The sequence below is a fragment of the Peromyscus californicus genome, unplaced genomic scaffold (genome assembly GCF_007827085.1).
Source record: "Peromyscus californicus insignis strain IS unplaced genomic scaffold, ASM782708v3 Scaffold_20__1_contigs__length_68692818, whole genome shotgun sequence".
NCBI lineage: Eukaryota > Metazoa > Chordata > Mammalia > Rodentia > Cricetidae > Peromyscus > Peromyscus californicus.
Window position 1 is genome coordinate 50,483,263 of NW_026294503.1, and position 23,150 is coordinate 50,506,412.

At 48.7% G+C, this 23,150-nt stretch overlaps 1 protein-coding gene across 2 annotated transcripts in view; it reads left to right on the plus strand.

Annotated features, from left to right (window-relative positions):
* Positions 1 to 1,303: 1,303 nt before the first annotated feature.
* The window catches only part of Ppara (peroxisome proliferator activated receptor alpha), a 74,738-nt gene continuing 52,891 nt past the window's right edge, over positions 1,304 to 23,150 (plus strand). Inside the window, exons 1-2 of one of the 2 annotated variants that reach the window (XM_052748562.1) lie at positions 1,304 to 1,410; positions 2,554 to 2,640. The gene's annotated coding sequence lies outside the window, so the exon portion shown is untranslated. Of the gene's footprint in view, positions 1,411 to 1,508; positions 1,931 to 2,553; positions 2,641 to 23,150 lie in introns of those variants that run through there. The other variant, XM_052748561.1, reaches the window with a different exon arrangement.

Below are 23,150 nucleotides of genomic sequence, written 5' to 3' on the forward strand. Positions count from 1 at the left end.
CATCTCCAGGGTCCCAATTTTGCTAGCTCTGAAGCATTATACAAATAGCACCTATTTCCTGGCCAGCGTGAGCAAGAAAAGGAGGCCTTGCCAGTAGACAAGTAGGGAATGTTCTGTGGGTGTCTGGAGGGTGGGGCAAAGTTCATCACAGGTATGAGGCTAATCAGCAAGGGTGGGTTTAAAAGAAGTTCCTGAATGTGACAGTTTGGTCGGGTCCCCAGTTCCCCAAGTAAAGAGATGTGCACTTAAAGTTTCCTTTCCCGGGTATGTTCTCCCGGGCGCTCATCGCCACAAATAGCATAGTGGCAGGCGCAGCAGCGTGAGGGCAGAGAGGAGGGCTGGCATAGCACACATTTCGTTCCCCAAAGAGAGGTATCCTGATGCGTTGGCACCCCGGGGGCCCTGTGCATTCCGTGAGCAGAGATCCAGTGGCGACGCAAACAAAGCGGCTGCGCCTGGCCATGGCCTCTCCCCCATCCCCGCTCCCCCCACCCCTCGGTGCTGGCCGTTGGCAGAGCCCCAGCACCTCAGCTGGGTACGGTCAACCCCTCAATCCTCCAGCATACGCAGAGGGGGCACAGCGCAGGGCGGGGCGGGGGGTGGAGGGTCGGAGCGGTGGCGGCGCCTCCCTGCGACCGTCCCCGATGCCCTTCAGCCTCCTAGTTCCCCGCCCGCCACACCCACCCTGGCACCTCGGCCACCTGTTGCCGCGTGCCCCGGCTCGCTCTTCCTTTCTCCCCATTTCGCATCCTGGGGCCTTGAAGATCAGATCCCTCCCGCCAGCTAACCCCCACCCCACGAACTCCCGGGACTCTGGGGGTGCGCTCGGCGGTCTAGACCAGCACACCGAGGGCACACGGCTGGAAGCTGTACCCCACTCGCAGCCTTGAACTTCAGTCCGGGCTGCTGCGCGGGGCAGGGAGCACTCTCGTCGGAGTGTACCCTTTCCGGGGGGCTTTCTCGCCCGTCGGGTGACCTTGGGCAGTCCCTACACCTGGTCAGCCTCAGTTTACCAACGGATGCGGAGGCCCCCCCCCCCCCCCAAGTCACTAAATGGGCGCCAGGGAGAGCTGCCCCAGGCCTCTTCGGCCCCGCCCCACCCCGCAGCAGCCAATCAGGGGCTGCTGTCTGGGGGGTGTGTCTCGTCCTGAGCCGCGGCCGGGGCCTAGGGGGCGGGGTTTCCGGGGCGGTCACCTCGCCGCGGGACCCCGCAGGGGACGTCCGAGGGGCGGCGCGTGTCGTGGGGGCGCGGTTGGCACGGGCGCACGGAGGCGGTGCCGGGCCGGGGCCCGGGACGCGGCGGCCCCACGACAGGGGTGACGGGGGCGGAGGCAGCCGCTCGCGCCCCGCCTGGCGCCGCCTCCCCGGGCGCGCTGGCCCCGCGGACCCGCAGGCGGAGCGCAGCCTCAGGTGCCCGGGGGCGGGAGGGCACGCGCGGGGGCGGGAGCCAGGCGTCCCCTGTCCCGGGACAGTGAAGTGGGTGGACAGGGAGAGGAGGGGCTCGGTGGCGCATGCGCGCGGACCAGGGGCGCGGGTCTGGAGACCCACAGGCACCGGCGAGGGCACCGGCTGGGAACGCGTTCGACTCTCGGGGGCCCGCGGAACTGTCGGCTACTTCGGGTCCCCGCGAGTGCCGAGCGCCGGCTCCGAACTCTGGTGTTCGCAGCTGGTAGTGGGGCTAGGGGCTTCGCGGAGTCCTTGAATTGGAGCGACGCTGGGTCCTCTGGTTGTCCCCTGGAGGGGAGGGCCCACGGGCGGGGACATCGGGGCGCGCCCTTCCCACGGCGCCGTGCATTTGGGCGTCACCCACCGGGGGGCGTTTCCTGAGACCCTCAGGGATCTCAGAGGCGAGGTAACCTGAGGACTGGACAGACCGATCCTGGGATCACTGAGCCCGGCCACTCCTGTGGATCTGGAGAAACTCCTGTGGGTTCGTGTCACCAGCAGGCGACCCTCTTTGAGCACCAGTTCCCACATTGCGCCTGACCGTAGTGGGGAGATAGAGACTGTGCCAAAGCCACCCTATGTCTCTGCCTCTCAGCCCAGTGCCACAGCGGGTCCTGTGTGGGGGCAACTTAAGTCTCCTCTGCCTCTGACTGCGAGGCCAGCCTGCAAGGGATGAAGGGAGCCCGGAGTGCCAGCGGGAGGGTGACTCTGCCCCAGTGCCCACTCCAACTAGCCTGGAACAACTGTATCCCTCCTTTTCCCAAACTTTTTTTTTCAATTTAAAGGAAAGAAGTGTTTCTCCGAAGTTAAGATTCTTTCTAAGAAAATCCATGGTGTTATAATGTCTTAGTCTTTGAGGGGCACTCTACCACAGTTGGGGTTGCTCACCCACACCAACCCCAGCCCACTTCTTTCCCCTACGGAAACCAGAACGGCCCCTCCCCTCCTAGCACTTCTTGTGGGAGGAACTCAGAACTTTCTTGGGCGACCCTGGAACACTGTAGTGGCTGCAGGCAGCAGGGTCACAGTGACTTTCCCAAGGTGGTGGAGAGTTGGGGGGGATCCAGAGAACATATCGTAACTGGTTCCTTTCTTAATGTCCTACAGCCAAGGCTGAAGTTCAAGGCCCTGTCTTCCCGGTGGAACTGACATTTGTGGCAAGTTCAGCTCAGGAGCAAGACGTTGTCGTCACAGGTAAAGAGGGTTCATGGAGCTTCCAGACTGGAATATTGTAAATGCTGTCTTGGGTTGCACTTCAGACTAGCAGGAGAGTTGGGGGAGGGGGGGTGTCGGGTAGATTATTTTGTGGTGAAATAGTAAATGCATTTCCAGGGCTTGTAAAGCCAGGCAAATGGATGGAACCATGTTTCGTCTCTGAGTGTGTCTGTTTCCCTGGGAACTTCATTTCTTTATGGCAGGCTGCTTTGGCGCTCTTTGAAAGGAGGCGGTGTTGCTTTAGGAATGGTCTTACTGACTGGTTATAAACTGACTAGTAAGACCTACCTGCTGTCCGCTAGCTGTTTTCAGATAAATTTGACTACGTGGTATTTGAGTTTCATCATTAGCCATGGCAGGGATGGCCCTAAGAAACAGTCAGGTGACCATCCCTTAGTGACCATATAAAAGTCCAGAGACAGTGGGCCTGGTAGTCGATGAAAGGACAGGAAAAAGCAAAGTGTTTCTTTTCCCACCTAGTAAACATGTATGGAAACACACCAGACTCACAGTGTTGCTTAGCAGGGCAGGATCCTGCTGTGTGGTTCATGCTTGCCTGGATCTTGCTATGTAGCAGAGGCTATCCTTGAATTCTTTATATTCCTGCCTCAGTCTCCTAAGTACTGAAAGCTGAAGTTGTTCTTTTTAATTTATTTTTTTAAGCCTATAAACAGAGTCCTAAAGATTGTGTGTGTGTGTGTGTGTGTGTGTGTGTGTGTGTGTGTGTGTGTGTGTGTGTAAAGGGTGGAAAGAGTGAGAGAAGAGAAAACATGTTTCTTCTGCATAGACTTTTTTTTAATTTGCTTTATTTACTGTTAGGTTGAGAAAAAATATTTTCATGTGAATAAAATGTATTTTTGCTTCATTTAAAGTGTATAATATCTCACTAGGTTTAGATACAGTATTTAGCCAATGCATATATAATTCATTCATTTCTTTCATGCTTACTGTGTCATTCATGAGCAAGACAGCCATGGACTTTCTCATGAAACTGATTTTCATGCTGGAATATGAGAAACATGACAGCCAGAGCTGGAGCTCGGTTGGTGTAGTGCTTGCCTAGCACGCACAAGATCCTTGGTTTGATCCTCGGCACCACATAAACCAGGTGTGGTGGCACATGCTTGTAACCCCAGCACTGAGGAGATAGAGGCAGGAGAATCAAAAATATATGATAAGTTTGAGACTAGCCTGGGCTACATGGGACCTTGTCTCAAAAACAAATAAAATAGTCAGACATGGTGACATATCCCTTTAATCCCTGTAGTCAGGAGGCAGAGGCAGGAGGATCTCTGTGAGTTCAAGACCAGCTTGATCTACACAGAGTTTTAGACCAGCCAGTGCTACACAGTAACACCCTCTCTTAAAAAAATAAGCAAACAATGATAGCAATGTTAACAAGCAGATAAACTACAAATTAGAAATTTATAACTGTCCTCATAATGGTTAATAGATGAAGAAGCTGGAATGCAGTGAGAGAATGGATACCTTCGCCTTTTGTGCCTAGGAACCCCTGTGCCTTTTCTAAATGTTATGATTATTTGTGGCTTTATGATATTGTTTGAAAAGATTTTATCAAAACATCAATTAAAATGTCTCTTTGCTTGAGATAAATACATTTTCACTACAACGAATTCTTTTCCCCATGCTTACTCTTGTGGCCTATGTGGGATGGTGATATTCTTGGTGGCCGATGTTTGTCCTAACTTTGTGGCATTGTAGCTAAGGTTGTGGCCTGTTGAATGTCTGCTTTTGGTGGCAGAAGGGAGAAGGCCTCTGTTTTTATTTCTGATTTGGGAAGCTTAATAGGCACTGTTTTAAAAGATACAGTTTCAGTGGGCGTGGTGTAATGTGATTAAATCGCTAGCAATCCACGAAATCAGCTTAATGATCAAAGGAATTTATTTGGAGGTAAACTCACAACCATGGACGATTTATCATAGGATCGGGGAAAGCCGAGCTATGTCCCACACTGGACGGCTTGGTCCAAGATCTCAGCATCCAAACCATGAGGCAGCCAAGAGAGAGCCGCTTATGTGCATCCCAGCCAGGTCTTAAAGTTCTCCTTCAACCACGCCCCAGGGGCAGGTACCTTAAGATCATAGGCAGGTGTAACAGCTACAGCTGCCTCACTAGGGGTGTGGCTCAAACAGCCACCCTCTACATCTCCCCCTTTAGTCTAAATAAGAAAGTTCTAATACAAAACTATATACAATGGGAATGATTATCACGGAGAACTAAAGGGTAATGACATAAACAAATGGAACTACAACCAGTGAGAGCAACATCAAACAAGAGACGCGTACTAACATCTAGAGAAGTCTGGAGCATAGGTAAATGGCATGTTACAGAGATTATTCCAAAAGGTGTCCTATCCTGAAGAATTTGAATCTAGTACTTAGTATGTTTTAGCTAAGATATGAGAAGATTGTAACTGTGACTGTTAGTCTTCAACCCCTTCAAAGACCTCAGAAGGAATTTATAATACCTGAGAAAACAGGAGAAGGACACAAGCAACTTTCAGGAGTCTTGTGAGAGTAGACAGAGACAGCTGGCAGCCTGGACAGTCACCTAATGTTTCTCAGCATTGTTGGTGCATCTATTTTGGCTGCAGGCCTAGAGTATCTGACAGACCATTTTCAGAAGCAGGAATTTTGAAAGACCATCTTACCCTGTCTTGGCAGAGTTCAGTAGTCACTTTTCCTGGTGTCTCGCTCGTCCAGAAAGGACAGCATTCGTACTGTCAGCAGTCGAGGTAAGGTCAGTTCTTTGCCCAGCAGGCCATTGTGCACCAGGAAGAAGACAAACTTCTAAAGAGAGTGTCTTAAAAAGCCCAACATTCTCTCGGGATCAGATCAGTGCTGCCAGGACCAATTGTGTCTCACATCAACAGAATTCTAAGTTATCTAAATGTCATATTCTCTAGGTCTGTGAAGCGTTTGAAAATTACCTGTCCATCTGACCTATGTATCTGTAAATCTGGACAACCTAACTAACATAACTATAGAGATGACAAGCATGGGTGACTATAAACCTCTAAGTCTTATCTACCGAAATAACCTAAGGACTAAGGCGTCATATAAACAGGGTAAACAGTCTGTAAACAGATGTACAGTAAAAGGACAATGACCTCAAAATTGTGACAATACACAAAATATCTTAAACAGAGGTAGAAATGTATAGTGCAATATGCAATATGACAATATGTATCAATATACAAAATATCCTAAATGGAGGTAGAACATACATACAGTATGACAAATACAATTTTATATTTGTATCAATATACAAAATATTTCAAATAGGAGTAGAAATATGTACATTACAACAATATAGTTCTGTATCTGTATCAATATACAAATTATCTTAAATAGGAATATAAAAATAGTTTACATTTGTATCAATATACAAGAATCCATAACAGTGCAAATTATCTAAGGCTGGTACTTTACTAAATTAGTTTACTAGTGTATACAATAATCTGCCTTAATACCCTATACCTATCCATGGGTGCGTGGGCTGGGAATCAAACCCAGTCCTCCTGTGTGGCAGGTAAGAATTCTACCACTGAACCACCCATGCTGCATGGTGAATGGAGGCCACTTGCACACAATAGGTGTGCTCAGTGGTGTGTATGGGACCCGGTGGGGGCATGTGTAAGCTGTGGCCAGTTCTAGTTCGAATGGGCCACAGGGGGGCAGCGAGTAAGCGCTGGTACCTGTACAATAGCTCAAATTAAGGAACGGATGCAAGGCTACCATGGCGTGCGGGACAAAGACGTGGCAACTTGGGAGGGAGAAGGAAGGGGTGCGCTTGTGGTTAGAATGCAGAAATCTGTGCTGCCACTGGTACCGGCAGATCGCCCTGGATGTGGGTGCAATCCGTGGAAGCTATCTGGGTGGGTAAAAGGCCAGGAATGGCCAACCCACTCTCCCATGTGGGGGCAAAGTTGGGCGCCAGAGAATGTGATTAAATCACTAGCAATCCACAGAATCAGCTTAATGATCAAAGGAATTTATTTGGGGGGTAAACTCACAACCACGGGTGATTTATCATAGGGTCCAGGAAAGCTGAGCCATGTCCCACGCTGAACGGCTTGGTCCGAGATCTCAGCATCCAAATCACAAGGTAGCCAAGAGAGAGCCGCTTACGTGCATCCCAGGTCTTAAAGGTCCCCTTTGGCCACACCCCAGGGACAGGTACCTCAAGGTCATGGGCAGTAACAGCTACCGCTGCCTCACTAGGGGCTGTGCTTCAGGGCATGGCTCAACCAGCCACCCTCTACAGTGGTGGTGCACGCCTTTGATCCCAGCATGTGAGCGTCATTGGCAGACAGATCTCTGTGAGTTCCAGGGCCTGGGCTACATAGTGAGTTCCAGGCTAACCTGGGCTACACAGAGAGACCTTGTCTTGAAAATAAATAAATTGATTAATTAATGAAACAATAAGCTATAGTTTCTGTGTATGGGACAATCATTTGCTTTGTCTGTGGCTTTAACCCTTTTAATGCACAAAATAAGCTAGATCATCTCGGGTCATGGGCTTAGAGAAAATTAGGCACAGAATTTAAGTCTTGGTGGTAAGAGACATCAAGTCTAGGGTGCCTCGTTCACAGCACGTGCTGGGCTGAAGTACGCCCCCCCCCCCCCCCCCCCCCCCCCCCCCCCCGCACTGCGCTTGGGTTTTCAGTCAAAGCTTCCTGAGAGAAGCATGTGCTGTTTCACAGAGCTCGCTTTTCCCTTGAGAGCATTTCCGTTTTGTATATGCATCGGGCTTCCGGCGGAAAAGAACACCGTGCGTGTGGCTTTCTAGACTGTTCTACGGATTTACTTATTCTTCAAGGGTGTGTGTGTGTGTGTGTGTGTGTGTGTGTGTGTGTGTGTGTGGCTGTGTGTGGCTGTGTGTGGCTGTGTGTGCTGTGTCTGCAGCCTTCAATGGCTGAGCATCAAGAGGTGATGACTTCGGTGTCCTGGAAGAGTTTGGGCACGTCACATGGTGAAGCCCCCCCCCCCCCATCTTGGATGAAATCTTCCTGGTTGACTGAGCCGGTTTGGGGTCTGCACAGTGTAAAGGAAAGGGCATTGGAGAGTTTGCCTTGGAGAAGCACCTGGATATGGCAGGAAAGGTGTGATGTCATTCATTATGACACTTGGGTCCCCTCCTCTCAGCGGCCACCTACTAGGCCGCAGACTTCCGTCCACCTCTCTAAGCTGCTGTTTCTCAACAGAAATTGAAGTTCTTCTCTAGATCGCTTTGAAGGGTTGGGACACTGAGAAACAGCAGCCCAAAGCATCTGTGCCCATCCGAGTAGCCATCAGGGCCGTCAGGCTCTGGGCCACCCGTGTTGCTCACCTACCCCGAGCCAATTGGTTGCTGTCACAGCTTTTTGAACTCTCAGAGACTTTGAGAAAGAGACTTTCTGACTACCCTCCCATACTCTCTCATCAGATTTCGGTTTGAAACAGGTAAAGGAGAGGGCAGAGGGCTCTCTGTCCGTAAGAACACAATTATCGTAAGTGGTTCCTGTTAGCTTAGAATGTGAATGTGACTCCAGGTCTTGGTGGTGACAGACAAGCCCTGCCTGTGTCCTCCCTCCAGAGGGATCTATCCGATGGCCAGCAGGCTATGTGTGGCCCAGGATAGCTACGAGTGTGACTCAGTGCACTTGTAGGTGATAGAACAGTGCGATGTCAAAAGGTCAGATGCCCATTAGACCACACCATACTGGGGGGATCTACTAAAGGGCAGCCTCCTGCAGCTTACTGGGACTCATGTCTAGGTATTGCCGGGCACCATGGTTCTGGAGAGTCTGCCCCTCCCACTGAGTCCGGATCACTGAGACCTGAGGATGGGGGTGGGGATGAGGTGTTGGGGATGGAGGGTTGGGGGTTATAGCACCACAGACTGATTTTATAGGAACTTGTAGAATCTCATTGAATATGTAAATGATTGACAGAATTGAGATCAGCAAGAACTCACTGCTGTATACCCTTGTGCGCAGGGCACTTAGGTGGAAGGGCAGGTATCTCTGAGCTGGCAAGTGCTATACCCTCATTTCCACAGTGGGATACCTCTTGGCTGCTGGCAGCTCCCCTCATGCCCAGGATATAGTATCGGTGGCAGTGGGGTTAAGATGTAGTGGTTGCAGTCAAAACCGTGTGTTTGTAGTTATCACTAGATTTGGGAGCTAGTGTGTGTGAAATAGACTTAAAAAAAATACTACAAAGCCTGAAGATCTGCTTTAAAAAAAATGCTATTTTTTTTCTGCAAGACCTTGGACTCAAATGACTAATACCTGGCTGATAGAGAAATATGGTTAAAGTTTTGTGAGTTGGGACATGTAGCATTAATTTTTACATTTTTTAGTGTATGAGTGTTTTCCCTGCATGCATGTCTATGTACCACATGCATGCCTGGTGCCCATGGAGGCCAGAAAAGAGCATTAGATCTTCTGGAACTACAGTTAGAGATGGTTGTGAGCTGCCATGTGGGTGCTGGGAATCAAACCCGAGTCCTCTGGAAGAACAGCCAGTGCCTTAACCACCAAGCCATCTCCCAAGCCCTGAAGTGTATGTATTTAATGGGCTAAGGGTCTTGCGTGGGATGTGTGTTCTTAGGAGAAACTGGAGAGATTAAATGGCCCTGCAGGTAGCACCCCTCAGGCTGCTTTTATTCGGCTGGATTTTAAGAGATTTGGAAACAAAAGAGGAGTGAGCATTTCTAATTGGATCCACTTACTTGACACTTTCTGCTGGGGAAGAATACAAGGAAGCCTTTAAAAAAGCATCACTCTGAATCCCAAGAGTCAGGGGTAGAGCACAGAATGGTTAATTGTCCCAAAGGTCATTGAAACTTGTGAACAATTCAAGATTAGGGTAGGATCAAGAGTGAGCCCCCCCCCCCCCCCCCCCCGGGCTCTCGACAGCCATTTGTAACTGAACAAGTCTGCGGTTATGTGATAACTACTTTGAGGTGACGAGCTACAAGTAGCAGGGGGAGCGACCTAGTAATTAGCGGTGGATGGGTGGATGTGCCTGATTCTGAAGCACACCAAGACCTTAGCAGGCAGCTTTACGTGAGCATTCACGGTGAAACAAGATGGCTTGTAAAAATGCAGGGTTAAGTCACGCAGCAAGGGGCAAATCTCTGTGGCCCCAAAGCAGGTGTTTCTGTGTTCCCTCCATGCTAAATGCAGACGGTTTTTACTGGAAGAAGTTTTGGCTACGTTTTCCCAGGTGACTTTTCCGATTGGTCAAAGTAATATCTAATGATTTGCCAACAGCAGAGCCCTGCTCTGTTCTGTCTAGAACCGCGAGCCAAACCACTCTGATGCATTCCAGGCTCCCGTCACAGACCAGCCTGCTTCGTGGCATAGTTTGGTCACTGGGGGAGGGTTTTATTCACCATCCACTCACTTTCTGTTCCTGTGCATAAAGAGTGATGCTATATAGAAAAACCTGTTCTGGGAACTTTGAACTTTGGCAGCCATGGGATCATGCATGTCAGAGTAGGTGAAAGTTATTGACCATGGAAATCAGCCGGGCAGTGTGTGGTTGCGGTGACCTTGGACTTCACAATTTAGGGAAGCATTTTGCTCAAGTGTTATCATTGCCTCGTTTTGGAAAACACTGCAGATGTCACCAGCTGCAGGCAGGGGAAGCCTGGCTCACCTTTCCTGCCTGCCGCCTCGTGAGCAGGAGCCTAAAGTACTTGAAATTTCAGAGTGTGACCTCCATGATCTCTCCTTCAAAAGTTACTTTGTCCAATGTGTTTTCCATTAGGAAAGACATTCTGTGGCTCATAAAAATGAGCCTGACCTGCTTGCTGTAATCAGTGTGGAGTATTGACATGGGAAAGTCACTTTTTAAAAAAAAAAAAAAAGAGTTCAGGTGTGCAAAGATGTGTAGGTGTACACAACACAGAAAGTGATGTGTGAAGAAGGAGGCTTGAAAAGTAAGTGTGCAGCAAAGAAAGGGGTCTTTGTGTCTGAATGTGCCCCAAGCCAATGTTCTTTGAAATACAGAATTGGGAGGACTCGTGATGAGTGGGATGAAGCACATGCCTATAATCCACACTTGGGAATCTAAGGCAGAAGAATTGCCACAAGTTCTAGAATAGCCTGGGCTAAACAACCACCACCAAGGGAACGTGCAGTGGTAAGGTTGGTGCCTGGTGCCTCTATCTGACGCAGAGAGGATTTTATGCATGAAGGCGTTACGACAAAAGTGGGAACATTCAAAAGTAGCATAGGTTGGACAAGTGGCTAGAGGAAGCGTGGATCAAAGATGGTGGACAAAGGGCACCCACCCTTGCCACTGAACCTGGAACCCTGACGTGACCATGAGAGAGGAGTGGGCAGTGTGCACCTGGGCTGGTATATAGAGGCCAACAGGAAAGTCGTCACCTCAGCCAAGAGGAAAGGAGTGGGGAGGGAGGAAGCCTCGTGTGCACATCTCCCCTCTGGGACCAGTGAAGGCTCCTTGCAGGGTCCGGGGATTGTAGGTAGAGAGCAGCGGGGACTTTAGCAGGATTCAGAAGGAAGAGTAATGTTTGAGCGACTTTCTTTTACTCTGGAGACCAAACGTTATCGACTTTTTCCTTGCCCTGTTCTCTACTTGGATGAATCTACTAAAGGGAGCTTTTAGTGTCTAGGGCAGAAGTCTAAGGGAGGTGAATGTTTAACCACACTCAAGGGCAGCTGATAATCTCAATAGCAATAGAGGCACAGGCTTGGAGAAATGGGAGCCTGGAGGAAGACTTCAGCCGGGACTTCCTTGACTAAGAGAGCACAACTCTACAATGAACTGTGACCCTTTGGGGAAATGGATGAATTTAGAAGGGGCTTTCCTGGTGGGAGAAAGCATTTTCTAGTAGTTCTGTTCTGTTCTGTTTTGTTTTGTTTTCTGAGACAGGGTTTCTCTGTGTAACGGCCCTAGCTGTCCTGGAACTCGGTTTGTAGACCAGGCTGATCTCACAGAGACCGGAGATGACCTCAAAGAGATCTGCCTGCCTCTGCTTTCAGAGTGCTGAGATTAAAGGTGCATGCCACTGTTGGGGTCCACAGAGGTTTCCTAGTGAGATCTGAGCTTGCTTTACCCAGCAGGGCTGCATAAGGGGATGGATTGACCACATGCATGGTTACCAGGTGTTTGGAAGGGTCTGCACTTGGCTGTGTAAGGGGGAGGTCTTTTGTTCCACCCCTTGGCATTCCTTTAAAAGCCCTTTATCAGAGCCAGAAGGGGCTGGTGGGTTTTGATCCAGGTCCTCCTGAGGCTATCCTGTGTTTCTATCTGTCTCTCCCCTCTATATTTCTAACTAAATCTCTTATTCTGCACTCCTCAAGAGTACCCTGGGGGAAAAAAGTGGGAGCTGGTCTCCCACATGCCACCATGCCAAGCCTCTAGTAGGTATTTTAAAACACTACCTGCTCGTGTTTGAAAGGAGGTTTAGTGGAGACTTCTGTAAGAATGAAGCCTCAGCTAAGGAAGTCATTGAAAACTAGACCTCGAGAGATGGCAATATGTATTGTAGCATAAAGTGAACACATCTACACCCCGGTTATTTTAAGAGCGTCATATTTAGACACACAAAGGCAAATTACCAAAGGACCAGATAACATGGACTTCCTGATTCTCAGAATCCTCAGGGCCAGTCCCCTGGACCCAGCCAGCCCCTCCACCACCTGCCCAGCCCCTGCTATTGCCATCTCTCTCCCAACTCCAAGTCCAGACATCACCTGTGACCTTGCCGTGACTCTCAAGCTCTGTGTGTCTTATTCTGAGCCACCTGGCACTGTCCCCTCTCCTTGATCCTCGTCTCACTCACTGGCCCCCACCTGAACTGGACAAGGGGAAGCTTGGAACAGGACAGCTAACGGGGTCCTCTCCCATCACTTAGCAGCCCTCAGACTCAGGTTTTTTACCTGGCCCGTGCTCCAGTTTCCTTGCCCATACATGGGCTGAATGCCAATGCTTTTCATAGACAGTCCTGCCTGGCAGGCTGTAAGAACTCTGTAGAAGTTTGCTTGCCTTATTAACTCTCTCCCACTATTCATCAGCTCATATGTCAGACACTCATGAGTTTCAGTGATGACCAGAAAGGCACAGCCCTCACCCCCCCGGGCTGCCGATTTCCACTCCGGCATCTTATAGTTCTTTTTCTACTCTTTGCTTCTTCCACAGACAAAGATGACATGCACTCTGCTCCTGACCCAGCTCTTCTCTTGTCCTGTAGCCTCTTCCCTTCAGATCTCAACTGAAGACTTCCTTCTTAGGTTCCTCCCTCAGCCTCCCTTGGTTGGAGCTTTCTGACATGGGTGCTTTTCTGTCAAAGCATGTGTGTGTGTGTGTGTGAGAGAGAGAGATGTCTGTTCACATATGACTTGGTGAAAGTGACTTTTCCTGAGTCACTTTTCCTGAAAGTGTTGGCCCTGAGACCCAACAGCTGCAAGAAGCCTTGTACCTCCTCGCCCATTCTCCACTCACAGCTTGGTGGCAGCAGAAGCACTCACTGAGACTTCTTCAAGGTTGCATCCAATGCCACTTCCTCCGTGAAGTCTTTGTGATTCTTCCCAGAAGAGGGTGCAAGTGTGTGGGGGTGTATGCTTGCGTGTGTGCACGTGTGTGTGTGCATGCATATGAAAGCCAGAGTTCAACTCTGGGGTCTTTTACTATTGCTTACCACCTTAATTCTTTGCTTTACAAGGATTTATTTTGCTTTTGATTGTGTGTGTGTGTGTGTATGTGTGTGTGCGTGTGCGCACGATCCATGTGTAGGTATATCCAGAGGCCAGAGGCATTGAATTCCCTGGAGCTAGTGTTATGGGCAGTTAGTTGCAAGCTGCCTAATGTGGGTGCTGGGAAATGCTCTCAGCTGCCGAGCTAGCCCTCTAGCCTTCTCTACCTTGCTTTTTGAGACCAGGTTTCTCTCAGAACCTAGAGCTTATTGATTTGGCAAGGCCGACTGACCAGTGAGCTTCAGGAAGCCGCCCGTCTCTGCCCCTCCAGTGCTAGGCTGCAGATACACGCTTCTGTGCCTAGATTTTATGTGTATCCAGAGCTGGGCGTCCAAATTCCAGTCCTCATTCCTATGTGACAGGAACTTCACTGCCCAAACCTTCTCCCCAGCTCTGGATATGAGACTTTCGCTCATCACATACTCAGAGACAGTTGGAACCTCTGTTTCTTCTCACTCTGACTTCTCTTGGAGTCTGCCAGCCACTTGTTCCTAGGCGCATTTATTCAACAGATGTTTATTGCATCCCAGTGCCAGCCTCTGTCCTGAGTATGTAGCAAGCAGTGAGAAAGCCCAGGGACCATGCTTCCCTTCCATGGCTTCACTTCTGCAGTCTCTCTCCCTGGCTACAAGGAGGGGCAGATGGGTAACGAAGCATGACCTGTGGTGTGGAAGGACCCTGCATAGAGGGTCCAGCGGCCTTCCAAGCATGCATGCACAGGTTTAACAGTGACTCCACCATGCATCTCAGAGCACGTTTGGTCTAAGAATTCGGAATTTCCCTTTGCTAAAGGAAAGAAATTGAAGGGAAAGTAAGACTCGCTAAAATTCGTGAATTCACAGAACCCTTTCTGTTCCTTCATTGTGATCTTGAGGCATTAAGTGCCGAGTTAAACTCCTCTTGACCCACATCGGCCGGCAGGATCTAATCTTAGGTGATTATTAACTCTAATCAGGAATCTAATGACCGATATTCAGGAAGCATTGCCCATTTAATCACCACGCCTGCCTGTCCCCTTCCTGTCTCGGATGGGTCCAGCGGCCTCGGAGTAGTGACAGTCTACACTTGGCCAGCAGGTCAATGGCTTCCTGAGATGGAGCCTGGGAGGGTAAGCGGGTGCCATGCCATTCAGCTCGATTGGCCTGCATGAGGTAAGTTGTTCCCTAGACAAATATAAGCCTCTCATCCAGGCCTGTTTGCTAGAAGAATCTAAAATGAGTGTGAGCCCAGGCTACTCCTTGATTTGCCTGGTGGGTTTGAGGGATGGGGAGGACACTGACGGTCCTGAGCCTGTTAGATCAGATGGGAGCAGAGCTGGCCCCTGATGCTTCTGGGCAGGGTACCCTTGGCTGCTCTCCCTTGTGCATGGGAACCCAGGCAGTGAGAGGAGTTTGAGGGTTTTAGTTTTTCTTTTAAAAGCAGGCTGTTTAAATTACTGTATGTCCTCAGGAGGCAGAGGCAGGCGGAGCTCTATGAGTTCGAGGCCAGCCTGGTCTACAGAGCGAGCTCCAGGACAGCCAGGATTGTTCTACAGAGAAACTCTGTCTCAAGAAAAAAAAAAAAATTAGCCGGGCGGTGGTGGCGCACGCCTTTAATCCCAGCACTTGGGAGGCAGAGAGGGAGGATCTCTGTGAGTTCGAGGCCAGCCTGGGCTACCAAGTGAGTTCCAGGAAAGGCGCAAAGCTACACAGAGAAACCCTGTCTCGAAAAACCAAAAAAAAAAAAAAAAAAAAATTACTGTATGTCATTTACATACCATGAAATCCATCTGTCCTCAGTCTATAGTTCTGCAAGGTTTGAGAAACCTACCGGATCCCCATTTTCTTGCTAGATGTTAGCTAAGGTTTATGTTAGCTGTTCCTAGTTATCTGTTCTTAGTGGTCCCTCTGTTGTCATTGACACCAACCCCTCTCATTTTGTGCTCTTTCTCTCTCACATCACCTGTTCCTGGCATTCCTCTGTCTTCACGTCACTTACCTCTTCTACAGCATCTCTGATTCCAGCCGGCAGGAGTTAGAGCTCAGAGTCCCTGTAGTACTTTCCTAAAGTGCTAGAATTAAGTGCCAAGGATAGGCATTTCTCCTGGCTTTGGAGCCTGAAGTCTGTATCAGCCAGCGGAGCTGCATGCCTGTGGAGGTTCTGGGCAGAATCCATCCTTGTCTTTCTAATGTCTAAGATGGCCGCAGCCCTTGTGCCCCACAGCCCATCAGTGGGGCCCTGCTGTGTCTGCTTTCACTTCACAGTGCCTCTTCCCTCATATCTGTCTGTGCTCACATTTCCGCTTTGGTGTTATTTAGTGTGTGTGCATGTTCATGCATGTGCACATTTGTAGCTCGAATTCTAATCGGCTTTGATAATAAAAACCTGGAGTCAGATATCAGGGTGAAAGCTGAAAGATCAGAGAAGCAGAGCAGCCAGCCAATAGAAAGACTTCTTACCTCTTGGAATCCTCAGGCTGAAAGGGGCCGAGCTCCTGTCTCCACCCAGCCTTATCACTTCCTTTCTCTGCCCAGCCTTACCACTTCTGTTTCCTCCTCCCAAGTGCTGGGATTAAAGGCGTGTGTGCCTCCCAAGTACTGGGATCAAAGGCGTGAGATCCCAAGTGCTAGGACTGAAGGTGTGTGCCACCACTGTCTGGCCTCTAGTGGCTAGCTCCACACGCTGATCTCCAGGCAAGCTTTATTTGTTAGAGCACAAACAAAATATCACCACACACATTAATGTGTGTGAGGATACACATGTTGGAGGTCAGAGGACAACTTTTTGGGAACCAGTTCTGGCCTTCCACTTTGTGGAGACAGGGTTTTTCCCCTGTGAGTGCCTCTACACTCTGTACTCCAAACTAGCTGGCCCGGAAGCTATCCAGAGTCTCTTGTCTCTACCTCCTTCCCCATGGGAGTTCTGGCCTTAACATGCCCCACTGCACCCAGCTTTTTATGTAGGTTCTGAGGATTGCACTTGGGTCATCAGGCTTGTGCAGCTGGCCTGTCTACCTGCTGAGCTGTCTTCCCAGACCCATATTTCCCCTTTTTGATGAAGATGTCTGTCACTTTGCCTTAGGCCTAACCTACACCACTGGAAACTCACTTTGACTTTATCGTTGGTGACTCATTTGCAAATGACGTCTATGTCAGAGGTATGGTGAGTTGAACTAGAAAATTCTCTGAAGGAGCACAGATCAACTGATCACAAGACCTCCCAAGCTCACTGCAGAACCCTTTGTCCTGTGAGAGAACAGGCCGCAAAGCCTGGGCTCGGGATGCAGGCAACTCTGGAGCCATCATTCCGAGGTCACTCATGGCTCCCGCCTTCAAGCCCACAGTGTGTCGGAGGTGTGGAGCGTTGAGGCCTCTCAATTGTTCATTCTTAAATGTGGATCTGGCTGGAGGAGCTAGTGAAGACCAAGGTGAAAGGCTGTGACTGGTCGTGCTCTGGGTTAGAAGCTGATGCAGTGCTGGTCACAGTAGCCTTGCACAGGACAGGGATGAGAGGTTTAAGGCTGATGTGATAGCCCAGTGTGAGGCTGGTGTGAGGGCAAAACTAGCACCCTGTTCGCTTAGGGTGTGAATGAGTGGAGAAGGCATGGTGCATACACAGAGGCAGGGGGTCTTTGGGGAATGTCACAGCTCCTGGCCCCTGAAGAGAGGAAAGAGAGATAGTGTGGTCATGTTCATGATTCCTGCCGAGTTTCAAAGTCATCCTGTGATTGGATCTGGGCCCCTCTCCTTGAGACCATGCACAGACAGCAAGCATTCAGCTGCATGGTCTCCTCATGTCCCAGTGATAAATGCACACGATGCTTTATAAAGCTGGGATAGTGAAAGAGGAACGGCCGTAAATATACAAAACCCGCCCACCATCTAAAACCTGCTCACCATCCTTAGCCGTTTCCAGCTGGTCCCAGTCAGAGTGGCTTCAAGGAGAAAGCCAACAGCTGTAAGTGCTGACGAGGTCGTGAGGGAGAGAGCAGGTCGTATGCTGTTGGTGGAAATGTAGACTGGTGCAGCCATCGAGGGAACCAGCGCGGTGGTGTCTCCAAAGCTAAAAGTAGACGCACCGCATGGTCCAGCTATACGCCGGAAGGACTCTCAGGCAATAATATACCTCAGAGACACTTGGGCAGCCATGTTTATTTTGGCACCATTTACAGCAGCCAAGATAAGGAGTCGTCATATCAGCCTGTCAGCAGAGGAGTGGAGAAAGAAATGTGGGTCAAAGGAGTTTTATTTAGTCACAGAGAGGAGTGGAATCTTGCCATGAGGGGTCTAGACTTAAAAACCTATGTGTGGACATGACATGGAAGTTGGGAGAGACTCAGAGGGAGAGCATGAGGTTGAAAGGAAGTGGTGAGAGGCAAGAGGAATTAATGGGAGGGCTAGAAAGGCAAAAATAGCCCAGGCTTCCCCTCACAGGAGGAGTCGGGATTTAAGCACATACATGACATGAAACAGAGGAAGGAACATTTGGGGTGGGAGGCAAGTGAGTGAGGGAAGTGTAGGGAGACAAAGATAAGCAAAGTATAATTATATCTGGGTGAAAAGTGCTAATGAGGCCCAATATTTTGTACACTAACTAAAACATAATAATAAACAACAGAGGCGCTGTCCCATAGGGAGAGGTGCGTGCCGCAAGTGAATGAGAAGAGAGGAAGCCAGCAGGGATGCCAGAGAACACCATGGGAGGAACAGTGGAAGAACGGCCAGCTGTCCCTGAGGTCCCCTTCTCGCACACACTGAGAAAGTGACCGTGATGCGAAGCAACTTCCACACGTTAAAGGGATTTACACAGCTATTCGTGACCTCCAGAGAGCACAGGGTAGAGGCTGAGCAGATGCCCAGTGGTTAAAGTACATGCCCTGTAAACATGAGGGCTGAAGCGCTGGTCCCTGAGCCCACATCAGTGCCCAGTGTGTGAGGCAGCCCACCTGTCATTCTAGCCTCAGAAAGTGGAGAGTAAGCCAGCTAGTGAGTGTGACTAACCAGAGTGGTGAGCTCTGGGTGTGACTGAGAGGCCCTCAGAAAGTGGAGAGTAAGCCAGCTAGGGAGTGAGACTAACCAGATCGGTGAGCTCTGGGTTTGACTGAGAGGCCCTGCTTCCATGAATAAGGTGGAGGAGCAATGGAGGATGATTTCAACAGCGATGTTGGGCTTCCACGTGCATGCACACATATGCACCCACACACATGCAAAAACATACATACACACACATGTGTGCACACATATGCACGTGCACACCACACACACATGAAAGTAGAAAGGCGGGGGGGGCGGATAGTGCAAAGGATCATATGTTGGTAGCAAGTCCAGACATCAAAGTGAGTCTGATGGCTTGGGTGGCACAGGAAAAAAAATGCTCACTCAGTGAGGAGAAGGCAGCCACTTCACACTTCCAATTACCAGGTTTAAAAAAAAAGAAGAAGAGTGGGGCTGGAGAGATGAATCAGTGGTTACGAGCATTGGCTGTTCTTCCAGAAGACTTGGGTTCTGTTCCCAATACCCATATGGTGGCTCACAACTGTCCTTTAACTCCAGTTCTGGATGATCCAGTGCCCTCTTCTGGCCTGTGTGGGGTACTGCATGCACATGGTGCACAGACATACAGGCAGGCAAAATGCCCAGACACATAAAAAAATAAATAAATAAAATACATTTTTAAAAAAGAAAGAAAAGTAAGGAGGTAAAAATTATATCCAAATATTACCAAATTAAATGTAGTAGTATGCAGAAATGCAATATGTTTTATACACGTGGCCAGGGAACTAATAAGAATGCAAGTTGACTGATTAGACATTTGGAAAATATTTGAAAAACATCAAGTTAAAAAAATTGATCTATGAATTTCACAGAATTGATGGAATGAAGGAGAAAGATCAGTGTGATTCATAATATTGATTGGATAAGGAAAAGAGTTGTAATGCAGTTAAAACACTGAACAAAATTCCAAAGAGAAAAATGCAAAGAGAAAGGATCTGTGAAATACCTCCCACCTAACAGTGAATGCTCAAAGCTCTTTGAAATTAGCCACAAGTTTATTACGTAGTTGTCTTCAGCTTTGTGATATAAACATTAGACAATGTAATAGGACAGGAAAAATAAAAGTTTTGCATGCTGGCAAAATATTGTCAACTTTTGCTTGTCAAAAGACACTTAAGAAAATGAAAAGTAAAGCCACAGGCTCAGAGGGAAAAAAATTATAAAGCATGTATGAGAAAAAGAATTACCCCAGAAGTATACAAAGAGCTCTTATCATCCAGCAAGAGGAAAGTCCAATTTTAAATGGGGAAAGGGTTGTCTAACTCATACATGGATGGAAAGAAAGCCCATGGGAGGTGTCTCACATCCTTAGCCTGTTGGGAAAAGCAAGTGAGTGGTACCAGCTCTCACCAAGTAGAGAGGGGCCGTGACTCTCCTACTGGATCAGGTGGCGTGAGGCAGACTGGCCACATGTGTGTGGGGCTGGGAACGGGAATCTCAGACATTACTCGTGGCCATTGAAGGAGGACAGTCCCTTCAGACATCATGGTGGCCAGTGGCATCTGTTAGACCACAGTCACACGTGTGGCATCCCTGAACTGGTGGCGCACTATACGATTACAGTGGCGTGATGGAAAAGTCAGGGTTATGGAGCCAGTAAAAAGAGCAGTGCCCTGAGAGAGGCAGGAAGGAGTGAGTCAGTGAACGTGGATGGGACACTTTGGGGACAGTGAGACGGCTCTGTGTTATACCGTAATGCCGATGCCGTTCCAACATGGTTGTCAAAAGCCACAAAATACATTCAGTCCTACAGAGAGTGATTGCCAATGGGAACTAGGGACTTCAGTGAATGGTATGCTGAGGCTGGCTCATCAGTGAGGTAACCGGTCTGTCTCCCCAGTGCAAGACCTTAGTGACAGGGGAGCTGGTGAGGACTGAAGTGGTGTCTGGAAAACATGCTTTGCTCAGATTTTCTATAAACCTTAAAACACATTGCAATAATGGATTAAAAACTGAATGCATCTATCGTATACTTAGGAATGAACCTGAGAAAGACATCTGAGACCTCTGCTAAGTAGCTTGATGATATTATTGGAAGAAATTAACCATGGTTTGTCTTGGTCAGTTTTCGCTCTCAACTTGACACAACTCAAAGTTACTTGGGAAGAGGGGAACTTCATTGAACAATTTGCCTCAGGTTGCACTGTAGGCAAGTCTGAGAAATTGTCTTGGTTAATGATTGATGTGGAAGGGTCCAGCTCACTGTGGGCGGCACCATCCCTAGGCAGGTGGGTCTGGAATATATAAGAAAGCTAGCTGGGCAAGCCAGAGAGAGAACCAGCAAGCAGCATTCTGTAGATGGACCAATCTCTCCTACCCACGTCTTCCACAGCCGCTTATAAAATAATCACTCAGAGGCTTATATTAATTACAAACTGTTTAGTCTATGGCTCAGGCGTACTGCTAACTAGCTCTTTTTTTGTTTTGTTTTGTTTTTTTGTTTTTCAAGACAGGGTTTCTCTGTGTAGTTTTGGTGCCTTTCCTGGATCTCACTCTGTAGACCAGGCTGGCCTCAAACTTACAGAGATCCGTCTGGCTCTGCCTCCTGAGTGCTGAGATTAAAGGCATGCGCCACCACCACCACCTGGCTTTAGCTCTTTTATCTTAAATTAACCTATTTCTATTAATCTATGTATCGCCACGTGTCTCATGGCTTTACCTGTGTTCCATTACATCTTGCTCCCCCGGCAGCGCTCAGTGTCTCCCCTGACTCTGCCTTCCTTCTGCCTGTATCTTTGCTTGGATTTCCCACCTGGCTATACCCCATCTTGCCATAGGCCAGAGCAGCTTCTTTATTAACCAATGGTAACAACACATATTCACAGCATACAGAAAGACCAGCACACAGCAGCATCCCTCCATGGTTTCTGTTTCAGTTCCTGCCTCAGTTTCCCACATGATGGACTGTGTGACTTGGAATAAGTGATGAAATAAACCCTTTTCTTTCCCAAGTTGCTTTTGGCTGTGATGTTTATTGCAGCAACAGAAAAGCAAACCCTATCATAAACCAAGTAAATAGATGGGTGTACTATATTCATGGATAGGGACCACTCGGTTTTGTGAAGATGTCATTTCCCTTAAGAAAAGCCCTGTGTGATATACTGGGATACTGATGTGGAACACCAACCATATCCTTGTTTGGTTGAGTAGTGTGGATCCTACACAGCTGGTTGTTGATGCTTTCAATGACCTGCGGCACCTTAAGCATATCTCTTTCCAGGAGGTTCCAGGATGGCTGTGATGGCTATTCTTGGTTGTCAACTGACTACCTCCAGAATCAACTAAAACCCAAGCATCTGGGCACACCAGGTGTGAGGTATTTTCTTGATTGGATTATTTGAAGCAGGAAGACCCGCTCTAAATTTGGGCCATGCCTTCTAATGGCAGCCCACAAAAACAGCACATGGAAGAAAGAGGCCTTTGATTTTTGCCTGCTTAGTCTTCGGTCTATGTTGGAATCCTGAAGAAGCAAAGGAATGCCTTAATAACAGGATAGATGAGCTTACCAGCCAGAGTGAAGACTGAGCTCTCTAGGAAATCCCTGAGACTCCAGCACTGTATTGGTACTGCTAAGACACTCAGTCCCATAGATTAAACAACAACCAGATTCCTGGCCTTTCTGTCCGGAGACCACCTTGTTGAACTACTCGGACTATGCATGCCTGTAAGCCACTGTCATAAGTCCCCTTTAAGATAGGTAGGTAGATAGATATAGAGATAGATTGATAGGTAGATAGATGATAGATAATGTGTATAATTATATAGATATCAATATAATGATACATAGATAGATATAGATTCATTCATTCATTCTATCAATTGTTCTTTTAGAGAACACTGACTAATATAGCACCTATCAAGAATTTTATAGCAGAAAGTATCATTATGCTTTTCTTTGTCTAGACAGGGTCTCACTATGTAGCCCTGGCTAGCCTGGAACTTGCTACGTAGCCTCATACTCAAGAGATCTGCCTTCCTCTGCCTCCTGAGTACTGGGGTCAAAGGCATGTACCCCCACGCTCTAGTTTATGCTTTTCTTAAGCAGCTGCTTCTGTTCCTGTATATTCTCATCACTTTAGGTGACATTCATCCTGTTTCTTTAAGAAAGGCCTTGCCCTGAAGTCAGCTCTGTACTTTCAACACTGGTGTTATCTTTGGCCAGGCCCCTCCCTTAGGCTCACTGCTTAGCACGTCAGGGAGCATTGTTCAGACATTAGCACCAGTGTGAAATTCATTTCATAGCTATTGATGAAACGGTTTCGTGGAGGAGTGAGAGGAGGCAGACGAAGTGAAGATTCTGCTTAACGAGCTGCTACTGCTCATGTGGGCAGGTCGTAGGTAGGTCATCAGTCAGGACCTCAGAACGGAGCTCTGGTGAGCCAGGGAGCGGCTCTTCCACCCTAGACATTGTCGGGAGGCTTTGGAGAGGAGAGAGATTTGAGTTCCAGGTGGAAGGAATCGGGGCAAGTGTGGAGGCTGAGAGCAAATGGTGGGCCTGCCCAGCTCTGAGTGGCTTACGTTGGCCAGAGGATTGGATTTGCAGAGGAAAAAGGGGAAAAAAGATGCCTTCAAATATTCATCCAGTTCCTCCGTGTCAGACATCTTCCTGTACATCAGTAAGCCAAAAATACAAAATCCCATCTCTAATACAAGGGGAGTGAGATTGTGGGCACAATGACTGAGTTTTGGACCTGGGAAGGTCCAAGGAGGACCAATACAGT